Raw genomic sequence first — 16041 nt, 5'->3', positions numbered from 1 at the left:
GCTCTATAACCTAGCCTATCCTGGTTGATAAAAACTAATAACCAAATTAAAAAAGAATATTTCTCTTGTATACCCTAAACATATAAATTTTTGTCAATTAAAAATAAATAATTTACAGTAGAAGGAATATTTGCAGTTGGCATATTATTTATTTGCAAAACAGGAGAATCTTGTGAAAATTTACCATAAATGGCATGTTAATTCAGAAATCTATCTGGTGTAAAATTAATACACAAACTGAATAATCTTTATACATACAACCAACAATAAGCATAAAGATTTGATGGAAGAAAAGGTCCTACTTAGTCATATACCCAAATTGAGAAAATACCTAGGAATAAAGCTAATGAGATATACAAAAGAGATATGAAGAAAAATTAAATTCAAAGCATTAGAAAATAATTCAAAAGACAGTTTGAGCAAATATAAAAGCATACCATGCCCTTGGAAAGAAGGGCCTGGTACCATAAAGATTTAAGACTTTATGCTAATTTGTAAATTTCATATGATAGAAATTTAATATTAAGACAAGCTTATTCTAGAGTACATATAATAAAACAAAAATAAAGAATTCTAGGAAAATTCTAGGAAAGCACAGTACTAGGAAATAGGTTACCCTTGCCACTTACGAAAATATATTATGAAACTACTATAATGAAAAAAAACTGGTGATTTTAGTAGTTGAATAAGAGATAATAGGAAGAGAATAGAAATATATACAGGATTTAATATATAGTTATAGTTGGACACAATACCTTTATTTTATTTATTTTTATGTGGGGCTGGAGATCAAACCCAGGACCTCCCACATGCTAGGTGAACACTTTATTGTTGAGCCACAACCCCAGCCCCCTGCCCCCAAAGGCCAAAGTTTTGAAGGTTAAAAGTGAACTCATGAATATACTAGAAAACCCAATAGTTTGAGAATAGTAAAGGCCTTTTGAATGTGTCATTAAGCCTAGAAGATGTAAAAGATAAAAGTGACAAATTTTAGTCTCATATAAATAAAAACATTTTTTGTGTGACACAAAATTTCACAAAATTAAAGGTCAATGATAAACTAGAAAAAGTATTTGCAACTCATATGATGGAGTTGTCCTTAATATAAAAATATTTCTAAATCTATATAAACACCAGCAATACAATAGAAACATGAAAAATGGGTAGTTCACATATAAAAGAATAAAGCACACAGTATACCAAGCAATAGAAATGTAATAAAACATTACACTGAGATATTATTTTCACAGATTAGCAAAGATCAAAACAATAGCCTAGGGGCTGGGTTGTGGCTCAGTGGTAGAGCGCTTGCCTAGCATGCATGAGGCCCTGGGTTCAATCCTCAGCACCACATAAAAAAATAAAGGTATTGTGTCCACCTACACCTAAACAATATATATTTAAAGAAAACAGCCTACAAGTAGTGTTGATGAAGATAATATAAAATAGGAATTTTCCTGCTTTCTAATGGCAAAACTGATAAAACCTCTATGGGAACAATTTGGCCATGTCTGTCTACCTTTAAAAAATTTGCCATATTCTTTGACATGAAGCAAGATAGTGGTGGCTGAGTACCATCCTCCAGTGATTTTTTCTTCACAGACATACCAGTTTGAACATACATTTACACACAAGACTACTTTCACAAGACCTAAGGAAGCCAGGTGAGAGGCCATAGTGACAGGTTTTAGTATAATAAAAAGAGAAGACCCATAAAAATTGGCAGGAAGTGGGGCTGGGGTTGTGGCTCAGTAGTAGAGTGCTTGCCTAGCATATTGGAGGCACTGGGTTCGATCCTCAGCAGCACATAAACATAAATAAAATAAAGGCATGTGTCCAACAACTAAAAAATATTTTTAAAAATTACTAAAAAATTGACAGGAAGTAAAGAATTACTGGTCTCGTCCTTCCTTTAACTCCAGACACCCTGAAAATACTCTCTTCTTGCTTGGGGGTGGGAGAGGAAATGAAGTCCAGGACTTATACTTGAAACCCAGTAGCAGACTTGCCCTGGTGAAATCCAGGGTGGACAGAGCTTCATGACCCCTAATCCCAGGTCAATACTCATAAATTTGAACTCTTAGTTCAACTTCTATACTTTTGCCTTACAGATGTACTCACACAGGTGTGAAGTCAGTTAGGTCCATGCATATTAAAAAGTTTCTGTAATAATAAATGATGATGATGATGATGATGATGATGATGATAGTAATATTACTGAAGCTGACATCACTGCCTATAAAGAGAACAAGATAAAGAAGTATGGTACATCCATTCAATGGAGTACTAAGCAGTTGTTATAAAGAATAAGGAATCTCTACATGTAGTAATATGGAGTGAACTACAAGATACATTGTTAAGTACAAAAAAGCAAAGTTCAGGCACAGCACAATGTGCATTTTATGCTCCTGTTGGTGCACATTGAATAGTAATTTTTCTGCCTTTTGAATTTCATGCTATAAATTTTTATCATCTACTAAAATAATTTAAATAATTTCTAAAAGAAAAACTGACAAACAGACAAAAAGAATACTTAGAGATTTATGGCTAGTATAAATTCACTAATTCTAATTGAATTATAAAAGAAAAATGGCACTTGAGGGATCTTTGCTCAAAATAATCTAATTGCCAGATAAGAGAGAATTTCTATTTCACTTTCATCTTTCCTTGTAGGTCTGTATTATCTATGATCCCTTATGGTAGAAACTTTTATTTAAAAATAATAATAATATATATATATATATATATATATATATATATATATATATATATATATATAAAGTACTATAATATGTATGAAATATATTAGAAGAAGGTTGGAAATGGAATTGTGCTTGAACAATATACAATGTAAGGCTTCCAGAAATACTTAGCTGTGAACATCAAAGGAATCACTGGATGAGTCAGGGCATTAGTTACAGGTGAGGTAACTATCTACTCTCCCCCTCATTCTTACAGGTATTTCTGAGTCAGGAAAAATGTGTCATCTCTTTTGCTCCAGGGTGTGGATATATGCCTTGAGATAAATTCAGGAATAATAACTTCTCCAGTTTGTTATTAGTTATGAGAACATAGTCGAAAACATTCTGGCATTTGAAAATAAAGAAGGGAAGAAATGAGATGGAAAATGGGTTGGTGTTTAAGTTAGATTTTTCACAGCTGTGACCAAAAGACCTGACAAGAACAACTTAGAGGAGGAAAAGTTTATTTTGGCTCATAGTTTCAGAGGTTCAGTTCATGATCAGCTGACTCCATAGCTCTGAGCCCAAGGTGAGGCAGAGCATCATGACAGAAGGGCATGGCTGGTGGAGGAAAGCGGCTCAAGACATGAAGAACTAAGAAGCAGAGAGAATAAGCTGGGCTCCTCAGGAACAAAATATAAACCCTAAAGGCATGCCTACTCAGTGACCTACTTTCTGCAGCCACACCCTACCTGCATATAGTTATGGCTGTTAATCCTTATCAGTGGATTAATGTACTCATCATATGGCACTTGTCATAATCCAATCATTTCAACTATGACTATTCTTTCATTTTCTCACGTATAAGCTTTTTGGGGATACTCATATCTGAACCATAACAGTTCGTATGTGGGAACAACAAAGTAGGAACACATGCTGCACTGTGGGCACGGTGCTAAGCATGGCATAGGCATCTCATTTGCTTCTCACAGTACTAAGGAGTATATTTTGTTAATATCTTCTTATGCTTGAAGAAACTGAGACTGAGCTTTGCAGCCTTGCTATTGCTGAGAGGGGAATCAAGTTTCTAACCCACCTATTATAATTTTCTCTGCACCAGAGATTTGGGCATAATCTGATATTTTCCTCAATGCTTTTCTCACTTTGTTATCTCACATCTTGTGGAACATCATTCTCGCTTTATGAGAAGTGCACCTATGCTGGAGAAAAATTGTCATGCTAAGAACTTGGAAGCAGAACTGAAAGTCAACTGTGGGTGCTCTTTTGAAAAAGAAGAAGGATGGTGGGTGATCCGCTAAAATCTCGACTCATTAGTTCCAGGAATTTACTGCCTCCCTGGCTTTTCTTCAAATAAAATAAATTTTTATGTTTCCTATTTTTAATCACCTTAAGTAATTTTATTGTCAAACTTTAAGTCGTTAAGTCATTTCTCAACAGAATGGTTGGTGTTGGGGTGATTTTTTTTTTTTTAATCCCTGCTTTTGGAGAGCTTCCAGAATTTTCTAAAGTGAACATTCTTCATACCGTCATGACCTCTAGAGACAGATTTGAAGTACAGTTTCTGGGTTGTGGTTGGTAGGTGAGTCCCAACCCTTTCAAGTCCCTTCTGTACACACATGGAAGAGTATCAGGTCCAAGTGACAATTTCCAAACACAGGTACATGCTTTTGAACTAGCATTTTCTTTAGGCCTAGTTTGGTTTGTTCGAACTCACCATGATTTTGGCTTTGTTTCTAATGAGGAAAGATGCCTTTGTTAATTCTAAAGTCTTCCATTTAACACCAAAGTTCCAAATGTCAGGCTGAATCTGGAAGTGATTACTCATAGGAATAAAACATGATGAGTCTGTATTGGGATGAATGCTCACAGCTGTGTTTTTTTATTAAAGAAATTCAGTGAGAAGAGTTTTAATGCTGTACCATAGTTGTGAATCTTAAGGTGTATAACATCGGCAATTCCAAATTAGAGCTCCCCTGGCAACTGTCAGTCTGTGACATCACATTTTATCTAATGAGGCATAAAAATGTATACTTTGTGTGTGCCACAGCTCCTTCATGTGCATGGGGAATGAGAGTTAAAGGGAGAGAGGGAGCCATTTCTTTGAAATCTCAGCTATAATGTTTTGCTATGCAGTTGCCTTTATTTGCAGCTAAATTTCTGCAATTTTCATCTTCAGTAATTCTAAGGCATTGCATATAGAGTAAGTGCTATAAAGTTATTAGTCAATTCATTCTCCCATTCCATCTAGCCCACTCCCATTCATTTATTTCTCTTTTAATCCATAATATCATCTGAAACTATTAACAGGTTCTGTGTTTATGCTGGTATAAATCTCACTTGTTTTATGAGCTGCTGGTTTAATGGCTACAAAGTGTTTTATAGCATCTAGTGACAATCTCTGCCCAAAGGATCAGGTTTCGACTAGTCACTAGAGTCCTGTCACTCAAGTGAGGAAAGGTGCCTTATACTTTTGGCTTCTGTCTTTCCGCAGCCTGGGGACCAGTCAGTATTGAACAGAGATGTGAGTGGCCTCCAATCCAGACGGCGGGTGTCAGGTTTACCTCTGTGCAGATGGCACACTATTTCTTGCTTAATATTTAGCCCAACCCCTACTGAAAAAACAAAAACAACAATCTGGTGAGGATTGCAGACACTTGAGTGACACTCACACTTGCTAAGTCTGAACTTCAGAAAGTAACTGTGTGCTTGCAAATATCCTTACGTTCAAATGTGAATTTCACAAGCATTAATTCCTCAATCCCTTCCCCCAGACAGAGCCACACAGATGGGCTGATTAAAATCATAGGTCTGTGCTACAGGAAAATTATTGCATTAGAGGAAGCATTTGGGGAAAGTGGGCGATGGGCTGGGAAAAAGTAACAAACAAAAGCAGATGGAGTGTATTGCTTGGCAAGATATTATTCCATTATTCTTTTATTATCTAACTTCTGAAATGAGAGAGCATAGAATAATAGTTAAGTACAGATTTGTTTATAATGAAACATCAGGTAAAAGTTCTTGTTTTATATTTATTTTTTTAGTTGTAGTTGTCAATACTTTTATTTTATTTATTTTTATGTGGTGCTGAGGATCGAACCCAGGGCCTTGCACTTGCTAGGTGAGTGTTCTACCCCTGGGAGCCACAACTCCAGACCCAAGGTAAAACTTCTTTAGGGGTGAGACAACTGATAGACTATTGTTAAACAGCTTTATAAAAGCTTAATTTTTTGTCCTCAGTAGTGCTTTATAGTGATTCACTTATGCAAAGAACTACTGAATGATATGACATCATGTGCAATGTGTCTAGGTTCCTAAATAAGTACCTTTGATTAGCATTTCAAAATGGAGGGCATGAGGCACTCTGATGTCCTCTCTGGAGAACAGTTTATTGGAAGAGTTCTGTTAGCTCAAAGCACACTGGTTCTTTCTTAAGCAAGATTGTTATTCCCAGAGTATCTTAGTTTAAGTAATCCACAAAGAATGTAGCTCAAGTAATAATGAATTTGCAGTTTATGTTGCAGAAAGCATGATAGTTAGACATTTATCTAAGATGATGTAAAGGGAGTTTTAATTAAATTTAAGGAGGAAATTTAAAAAAAAAAACTGTTTGCAGATTTTCTAGGGAATAAAAGTCCCTAAAATTTAAAAGCACAGGTCTCCATTCAATCCATAGTCATAGTCATATTTTCAATAATAGGAGGGCCTTTTTCCAGCATTGTTTTCTTCTAAACAACGAGAGCAAAATTCTTGAAGCTATTTTTAGAGGATAGGAAAGTGGATCTATGTAGAGGATAGAGAAATACTAGCACCAAGAAATTCTTGGGGCATAGGTCCACAGTTTGGGTGCTAGAGAAGTTGGGGTAATCACCCTCCAGAGCCCAGAAGCCTGGAGATTCAGCATTTACTGACTCGCCTGTGGAGATGGAATCCCCTGTCTTGGTATCAATCATGCTCTGTTCAAGAATTTGGATTAAATCTGTGGATCCTCTCTACTCTTCAGAAGCTTTGGGGTTGTAGAATTTGAAGGTGTCTCTTATTTATCTCCAGCATCCTTTTCTGGAGGTGCTTTTCTCTCTAGGAAGGTGGTGTGTACAGAAAAGAGGCGCACAGTCAGACACATGAGTCAGTGTGCAGCCCCCTTTGGCCCAGGGGCTATAGGTAAGCTCATGTCGGATGCTTGATTCATTCATCTCCAAAATGGATATTATGCTCTTCACTTCTTCAGTTTCTGGGAAGGACTGTTGAAACACACACACACAGAGGGGATGTGGCAGAGTGGCTGGCATATGGTAGGTAAGTGCTCCATAAATGAGTCTCTTCCCTTCCCTTCCTTCTGGTTTCTTTCCTGTAAAAGGAGCAAGCAGCTTCCTTGATAATAAAATATTTGATTCTACAGATACCAGGATATTGAGTTTTGAACTGTGACATGCAGGGTTTGAAATATATATATATATATATATATATATATATATATATATGTGTGTGTGTGTGTGTATATATATATATATGTGTATATATATATATATATGTGTGTGTGTGTGTATATATATATTTGTTCTAATTAGTTATACATGACAGTAGAATGAATTTTGATACATCATACACAAATGTGGGGTTTACTGATTTTAAGAGGTCAGAGAAGCATGAGGCAAGCACAAGGTCCCAAATAATAGGCCCAACATTTGGAATTCAATGAGGAACAATCCAAGTATGTGTGGTCCCACTCTCATGAAGCTTATGTTCTGGTAGAAGATGAAAGAGAATTCCATTTTTAGAAGGTTATGTAGAAAGTTTAAATAAGAGTAGAAGCTGAAGTGTTCTGAGAGTAAAAGACACAGGACGGTCCTTTGGGTACAGGTTGGGGTCTCATCCAGACCACCTCTCTTACTGCTACACAGATCTCTTAGAGTTCTATTCCAAGTCTCTGTTCACTGAGATTCTTACTTGCCTGTGCCTGATAAGCTCAAATGAGTCAATATCCAAGAAAGAGCTTTGGAATACGTAGATAGTGCAAGACAGAAATGGAGCCTGAAGGGCTGGGGATGTGGCTCAAGCGGTAACGCGCTCGCCTGGCATGTGTGGGGCGCTGGGTTCGTTCCTCTGCACCACATAAAATAAAAATAAAGATGTTGTGTCCACCGAAAACTGAAAAATAAATATTAAAAAAACTCTCTCTCTCTCTCTCTCAAAAAAAAAAAAGAAAGAAAAAGAAATGGAGCCTGCAGGTCTTAGGGCTCTGCCTCAGTTCACTGCATACTATGGAATTTTGACCTCCTATAGTCTCTCTCCCTGCCCTGTTCTCAATGTCAACTTACCAGGTAGAGTGAAAACTAAATGAGGCACTTGTGAGACCACTTGCTTATTTAATATTAGCTGATGAGCAGCATTGTCATTATCAATAGAGCGAAGCCTCCTGAATTCTGATCATCCTGAGAGAGCCAGAGCACCTAAGTGTTTCCTCTTCCCACCAATACCATATGCATTTATTCAGAGGTTTTACTAGAAAGTTCCAGTCCTGAGCTATGAAGTCTTACGGACCTGCCTGAAGTTCGCTCACCTCCTTTCAGAAATAAAATCAAAGTATTCTGGAGGGCGGCCAAGTAAAAGTAGCCCCTCTATACATTTTTATTGGGTGACCTGAGAATTTTGATTTCTCTGATAAACTTCTAATTCAGCTATGACAGCCACTTAGCAGTGACTTCTCAAATGCCAAAGATCTGGAGTTGGGGATTGGTGGGACCTTCTGATTTACAAAGTCCCATGTCATCAATCTGCTCTGAGGTACCTGGCTGCTTCCCATAAGAAAACACCTCATATTAGAAGTCAGGGTTGGATTCTGCTCTTGCCACTTGGCTATAAGCTTAACACAAGTGAGAACTTTGACTACAGGTCTACAAAGCCCCATGATCTCCTTGGATGCTAGGGATTATGGATGCCAAAAAACAACAACCACAACTAAAACAGTGAGAATAGCAAACACTTCTGAGTCCTGTACCACTTGATATGTGGTCAGTTGGTGCCGACAGAGAAAAATACTCAGCATCTAAAAGTCCTATTTTAAACAGGTGATTAAAGATTGATTTTTTTTTTTTAGGATTAGAGGACTCCAAAATTAATATACAGAAGAAAGCACATTTTAATAAGGTGTCAATGAAGTACACAAAATAGAGAATATACTGCAGGCCTTTATCAGAGCTAGCCAGCTGAAGAATTATTCTGTCACAACTCAATAATATAGGAACCCTTAAAAGCATTAAATATCAAGCTCTACAAGGAAAAAAAAATGGAAAGAATAAAAATCTATAGCAAAAACAAAAACAAACAAACAAAAACCCTAGAGGGAGAATTCAAGAAGATCTGTTTACTTGTAATCTCTCTTTTTCTCCTTTCCCTTATGAAAGCTTTGCCAGTAGCTGATGGGTCTCACATGCATGAAGCTGTTAATCATGTTTAGGAAATTTGCATGCTGTTAACTGCATATGAAACTCACTTAGGTCGGGGAGATTTACCACCCTAGATCAGTCTTATCTCATTTGCTCTATACCTATGACTAATACAAATTCATCCCAACATGAATGCATGGTGAGATTTGGACTTGAAAATAACCTTTTCTTTTGAATGAATGGGGACCCTGGTGCAATTTGAAAGCTGTTTGCAGAGGTGGGAGTCTGTGGCTCTAAACCTGTAAGGTACTATAAAATCAATAAAGCGGGCTTCACAACTGGATGCAGACGCACAAGAATATCAGCTTAATGAAAGTAAATTCCTGGTGTGGGGGGGGAAGTCTACGTTAGCTTTTTATTTTTTGGTTCTGATGGGAACAAATCCCCAAATGCCATTCTCTGTGTAGGTGAAAGCAGAATCTCTCTCCTCGAGGATCATCAGTGACAGGCTGGACTGGATTGCTGTCGTTATATTCTGTACACTGTACTAGGTTTGACTGTTAGCAGACAGTGTTGTATCGTTAGAAAAAACATCATCACATGAAATTGACTCAATGACCACAGCTTTCAAAGAAATGATCTGAAGAGAATGAAGAAAATCACCCTAGCTCAGAGAGACCCAAACCCTTGGATCTACCCTATCCCTGGGGGCTTAGGAAGATGGTGTGTGCTCCTGTATCTGTGCACTTCTTGAAAGAGGCATGAGTAAGAAGTCTGAATGTCTCGAAAGCTTGGGCTAAGGATCCAAGGGAAAGGACGCAGTGAAGAAAGGGACGTTCAAGGAAGTTGGCCCTACAAGGATGTTTTCTAAACCCAGCCTGAGTTATAAATGATCAAGGAAGGGGTTTTTCACTTCCACCCTGAGGCTATTTCATTAAAGAGAAAATCTTGCTGTCCAGGTTCTCCTTCAAGGTTTGAAGTTTTGAAACTTCACGATATTCCCAGCTGATCCAGCCAAACACAATGCTTTTGTAGTACAAAAGTATAAGGCATTATTACTGTGCATCTGAGGTCCACAAAGTTGCCTCTGGTGTAAAAGGGGATTAATATCAGAATCCACTCAAGTACCTTATAAAAGGTTGCTCTGAGCATTCAGTGCATTAATACATAATGGCAGCTGCCCATAGTACAAGGTTTGTAAAGGTTGGCTCTGTTGTTGCTGGTGGTTACTGCTGCCACATTTTCATACTTAGAATTGCTCTCATTTATGAGACTCAGAAGGCCAACAAATGATAACAGAGCAAGTGAATTCAAGGCCAAATGGGGGAATTCCTTAATTTATCTCTTCTAAGGACCCGATGCCCATAAGGTTGAGGAGCGCTCTCACTTTTCCTACATTTTACTCAGCTGCTCTCTAACTGAGAACAAACTAGGGAAGACTTTAGGGGAAAAATAGGTTACAACGGGGCAGTGTGAAAACTGAGATTTTAGTTAGTTCATTTATTTTATCTCACACTTTTTTTTTTGAAACCTAAGGAAATATTCCTACCCACTTAGCCTTCACAAAGATGCTGCTGGTAAGAGCCAGGAGCAGAAAGGACACATGTGTCCATGTGACATCTTATTTTATTATCAACAACAAAAGTGGCAGTAACAGGAACTTTCTTCCTGCCATCTGCCTCTGTGTCCCTGTGAATCTGCTCCTTCTCCCCTCATTCCCTGGAGGGAGATGATTATCCATGAATTATTTCAGCAGTGTAGGATTTCTCTAAAAAAAAAAAAAAGAAAAGAAAAAGAAAAAAATCTCAGCACTGAGAACGATTGTCTTAATTTATCAAATTCCAGGAAAACATCTGAGTATAATATGTTATTCACAGATTTCTAGATCTATGGAGATTTGAGACTGTATCTCTAGGGTTTTCTGCACTCAACAGCATAAGAGCTTGGTTTCTATGCTGAAAAAATGGTACAACATTTATTTGGGTCATTTTTAGAGCTCATTATGCATTGACTGACCAAATTAGCCAAATATGGTATGAATTGATTAAGGAAGCCGGAAAATTGATCATATTGAAAACCAACATCATTCTGATGATGTAGAGGAACACCAAACCTTTAAAGTGAATATAGTAATACAACTGGGCATGATTGCGACTTGTCCCTATGACTCACACGTACTGGAACAAAGGAGAAAGGCTAAAGGTGCTGAAAGTTTTCTCTGATTGAGGATTGTAGAAGCATATTTCTGGTATGGATTGTAGAAATTCGTACATAAGCTCAGCTGTGATTCTTGTCAACTGTCACTAAAGTAGAGGAGATGATGAAAAGGATCGAAGGCCAGGGAGACAGGGATCTGTTTGTCACCCTTGGGAATATTCTCCCCAGTGCACACTGCCTAGTGCATCCTGTTCCTTCTCATTCCATACCACAGAAATAAGTTAAAAAAAAAAAAAAAGAAGAACAAGAACAACTCTGTATAATCAGTCAATAGAAGAAATGCAGAGACAAGAGCAAAGGAGTCAACTCGGAGACTTGCTGAGTCCAGTTTTATCAGCTTCTTATCCGATGGGCTCTCCACCTTCTTTGGTGTGGGGTTAAGCCTATCAACCCAGCAGTCAGACTCCCTGGATTCTAGGACAGCCTTGGCCATTTAGCTTATCAGCAGACACTGGGCAGTTCACTTAACCTCTGCATCTATCCTCCTGACTAGGAAGTTAGAGATAATACACCCCATCTTATGGAGTTGGGATAAGAATTAAATGAGTTAAGATTACATAAAGCACTTAGTACAGGGGAGGGCATGTTGTAAGTGCCCAATAAATGTAAACACTAAAAAAAAAATCTTCGGCATTGTCATTATTTAATAATATTGTTATGGTTAGATCTGGAATATGTCCCCAAAGTCTCATCTCTCTAATGTAACAATCTTCAGAATGGGGGCTTTTGGGAAATGAATGGATCATGAGGGCTCTAACTTCATTAGTGGATCAATCCACTGAAGGGTTTATAATTTGATGGCATTATTAGGAGGTGGTAGAAACTGTAAGAAGTGCAGTCAGTAGAGTATTGGGGGTGGACCCTGGAAGAGTATATCTTGTTCCTGGGCCCTTCCTCTCTCCCTATTTCTTGGCTGCCAGGAAGTGAGCGCTTTCCTTCATCACACCCTTCTGCAATGATGTTCTGCCTCATCACAGTCTCAGAAGCAATGAAGCCAGCCCGCCACGGACCTAACTGTGAACCTCTGAAACTGTGAGCCCAAATGAATCTTTCCTCTCCTAAGCTGATTTGCTCAGGTGCCTTGTCACAGTGGTGAAAAGCAAGCAGCAGATACCCTCCCTTTTCACTGTCTCTGGTTTGTCTAGGAGTCTCTGGTTTCCTAATGCCTAGCTTCCTGGCTCCCTCCCCCAAGTGCTAGAAGCTACTGGTGCTGGCATGATGTTTCCAAGGGTAGCCCTTATTGCGCTGGCCTTGGGTGGGTGGGGGCAATGGAGTCCACTCTGCCCAAGGGAAAGAGGCTTCATGCCAATAAAACACTGCCAGGATGACATGGTTTCCCACTGCTAAGAACAGCATCTTTGCAGAATCAGAATATAATATTAGTAGAGATAACTCAGAGTAAATGAAATGATTATTCTGCAATCAACTCACAAACTGCCCTTTTAGTAAAATATGGAGCTCTTTTCTGATGCAGGTTTATTACACAGATTACCCACATTTGCTGCCCACTGGAGAATAAGATGAGTGTCCTCTGGACACTCTCTGCAGAGAGGTTTCAAATTCTGGCAAATACCATTCACAGGAGCCAATTCTACAGGCTACCTCTTCTTCATGGGAGACAGCATTTCATCCAATCATCCTATTGTTTAAAGCCAGGTTGCTTGTGGCCATGAAGAGGGCTCTGCACCATCTGGTTCCAACATCAGGTACACAAACACACATCCTGCCTGTGGTCTGTTTCTTGGCCCCATCACTCATCTTTATCTCAACATTGAAATATTCAATTCTTATGGTGTCAACCTTGACATTCTACAAGAATCACTCCACCCTTCCAGGAGGTTAATCCTTCACTGAATTACATTAAAAGTCCTATACTTGTTAGTCTAAAGATTAAAAGGTTTATCTGAGATTTGCTTCTAAAAGTACCTAAAACAATGTACTATCCTTTGGGGGCTTAATCCTGGCCACACGTCAGAAAGCACCCATGGTGTTTCATGGGTGCCTGGGCTTCAGCCCTCCTGTCAATGCAAGGACTTGTCTAGGAGTAGGAAGCTTTGAAAACTTTTGTAGGTCTTACAATGTGAAGTCAGTCTGGGAAGCTCTTTGTTTTTCATTTTGTCACTCTAAATAACATCAAGGTCCTATGTGAGAAGCTCTTCTTAAGATTTATGGGTGAGGAAGACTTTCCAATAATCGGCTTGCTTTTATTCTCCCTAAATAGAAAGACACATGTGATATTTCTTATTTGCTGTTATTTCTGGACTAAGGAAACTTAGAACAAATTTAAGGTTCATTCACAGAAGTCACTCTAAGCCTCATGGCAGGTGTATTTGATTCTTTTGTTTTATAAAGTTTATTCTGTTATCTCTGATAAACAGATTATTTGTAGATCTCATTGTGGGTCTCTTCAGGTTCTCCATGTCTCTGCTGTATGATTGACACGTGCACTTCTCAAAGAAGAAATACACGATTGACATGTACCTCTCCCAGCATCTGAGCCTACCCAATTTCTCTCTGGAATTTCTGTGTATTCTGAGAAGATACCTGGACTCTCATGGCTGCATAAACTCTTGTTTCTGTGGATGGGGACCTCTGCTATGTTGTTTGACCCAGATAGGAGGCTCAACTCTTCTTCTAAGTGCCATAAAAAATCCTCTCAAAAAAATCCTCATGAGCAAAGTAGCTCTTCCTAAAGAATTAAGGAGGCTCTGATATTTATGTTCCATGTTCAATAGACTTATTAGGGCTTTTTGATCTGAAAAGTTCTGATGAGTCATTGTAACCAGGGAAGGGTTTAGCCCGCTGACCATTTCCCTAGTCATAGGTCAGCACATGTTTTCTTCATAGGGCCAGGGAGTAAGTACTTTAGACTTTGTGGGCATGTGGTTTTTGTTAACTGATTGAACCCTGCCCTTGTATATGAATTCAGTCACAGATGATATGGAGTGTGGCCATATTCCAATAAAACTTCATTGGCCAAAACAGGTTGTAGGCCAAATTAGGCTTGTGGGGCCAAGGCTGGCAACCTTGCCCTAGAGTATTCTCTCTGAAATCTGTCAATTCTTCCTCCTTTCTTCTGACTCTTTTCTCCCATCTTAAGTCTCCATTCTATCATCAGAACAATTCCAGATGACCTTTTCTTCCTATGTATAACAATTCTGTCCTCTTTTTAAGAATCATAGCACCAGATGTACGGTACCTAAGTCTTGGGCCTGAACTTCCATCCTACCTTTTAGGAAGATGGTTTTGTAAACAAAGACATTTCTATTATAAGTAATTCTGGCATTAACTGTCTCGGCAATATAACAATATTGTCTCATTAAATTTCTATCACCACAGAGCCCTGTAAATCAGAGGTCACAAACTTTAATGCCTTTGGAGTCAGGCTGGTGAGATCCCAGGGAGTGAGGAAGACTGAGTGAGCTTTGGAGATATGATCTACCTGGGGACATTGACATCAATCTTTAGAAAAGTTGTGTGATCTTAAACAAAACAAACCCATGGGCCCAAGCTGATCCAGTGGCTACTAGTGTGCGAAGCTTCCTACAAAGATTTACATGTATTATTTCTACACATTTGAACCCACTGTCATATAACAAAGTCCAGGTGGTTTTCCTGCAGCTAGTAAGTGGCAGAGTACTTGCAAATAATATTGAATTCTGCTTACTATATGGCTGCAGAAGGCCTTGGGGATCCTGTGACAGATGAGGAGAGTACCTGTCCACAGCCAAATTGCAGGGATAAAGACAAATGAAAGACCACTACAGTACATTGTATTAAGAGCTACAAGGAGAATTGGTTGGGACTTTACAGTTGTGCAGTAGAATGATTTAACCCAAATATATGAGTTGGGATTAGCTTCCTGGATGGTATGATCACTCAAATATCCAAAAAGAAAAGTGGGATTTTATCAGGCAACTTGCATATTGGATTCAGAAGGATGAAAGTCTATCAGGTGCAAAGGCTCTGAGATGGAAGGAAGTATTCTTCTTCCAAGGAAAGACTAGGTAGAAAAAGGGACCAGGTGATTATGCACCATGAAATGGGTTTATTCCTATGGCATCAGGTAGCCATCGATTGGTTTTAGACAGTATCAAATTTGTATTTTGAAAATGCCCTTCAAGGTGGGTTGTTTGATGATGGTTTGACAGGAGGCATAGAAACCAGAGTGGTCTGTGGCAGCAATGCAGGCAGGAGATGATGGGAGGCGAAATGGAGGATACAGCATTGAGGATTGAGAAAACCTTTAAGAGTCAAGAAGTATTAAGACAGCTGAGTTGATAAGAGTTCAAGATTGTTTTGATTTAGGGAAGGAGTGAGGGAAGGGAAAAAATCCAGCGTAATGTCCAGGGTCCTTTCTGAGCCTAATGCTTTCTGAGTCTGGCACAGAAATTTAGTCTCAATTGGGAAAGAATTGGGGTATTAAGGAATCAGAACATTAATGTAAATTAGACATGCCCCCTTTTTGGCATTGCTTCTGTACTTTGGTTTGTAGTTACTTAGTTCCAGAAAAGCTTTGTGCTTTGGTTCTCTCTGACCTCCCTTTTCTGTACTTTCTTCTCTTTTGGATCTATCTCCCCCTTTCCAAAGCCCAAGGCATGGTGGAGTCTCTGGCTTCTTAATGCTTCCTAAGAGGAGACTTGAGGGGCTAATGCATCTAGTGGTTAAAGACCAGAATCTGCAATCAATTAGATGGCCTAGGTTCAAAGCCCAGTTTAGCCATTTACCAGCTGTGTAAC

At 38.6% G+C, this 16041-nt stretch overlaps 1 non-coding gene across 1 annotated transcript; it reads left to right on the top strand.

The window, feature by feature from the left end:
- The first annotated feature begins 1282 nt into the window (after window positions 1-1282).
- Window positions 1283-1354, top strand: Trnaa-agc (transfer RNA alanine (anticodon AGC)). Its single transcript has one exon. It is a non-coding gene; the product is annotated as a tRNA-Ala (tRNA).
- The last annotated feature ends 14687 nt before the right edge of the window (window positions 1355-16041 follow it).

The sequence above is a fragment of the Marmota flaviventris genome, chromosome 12 (assembly GCF_047511675.1).
Source record: "Marmota flaviventris isolate mMarFla1 chromosome 12, mMarFla1.hap1, whole genome shotgun sequence".
Classification (NCBI taxonomy): Eukaryota; Metazoa; Chordata; class Mammalia; order Rodentia; family Sciuridae; genus Marmota; species Marmota flaviventris.
Note: the sequence above shows the minus strand (reverse complement) of the source record. Positions and strands in the feature narration are given on the sequence as shown.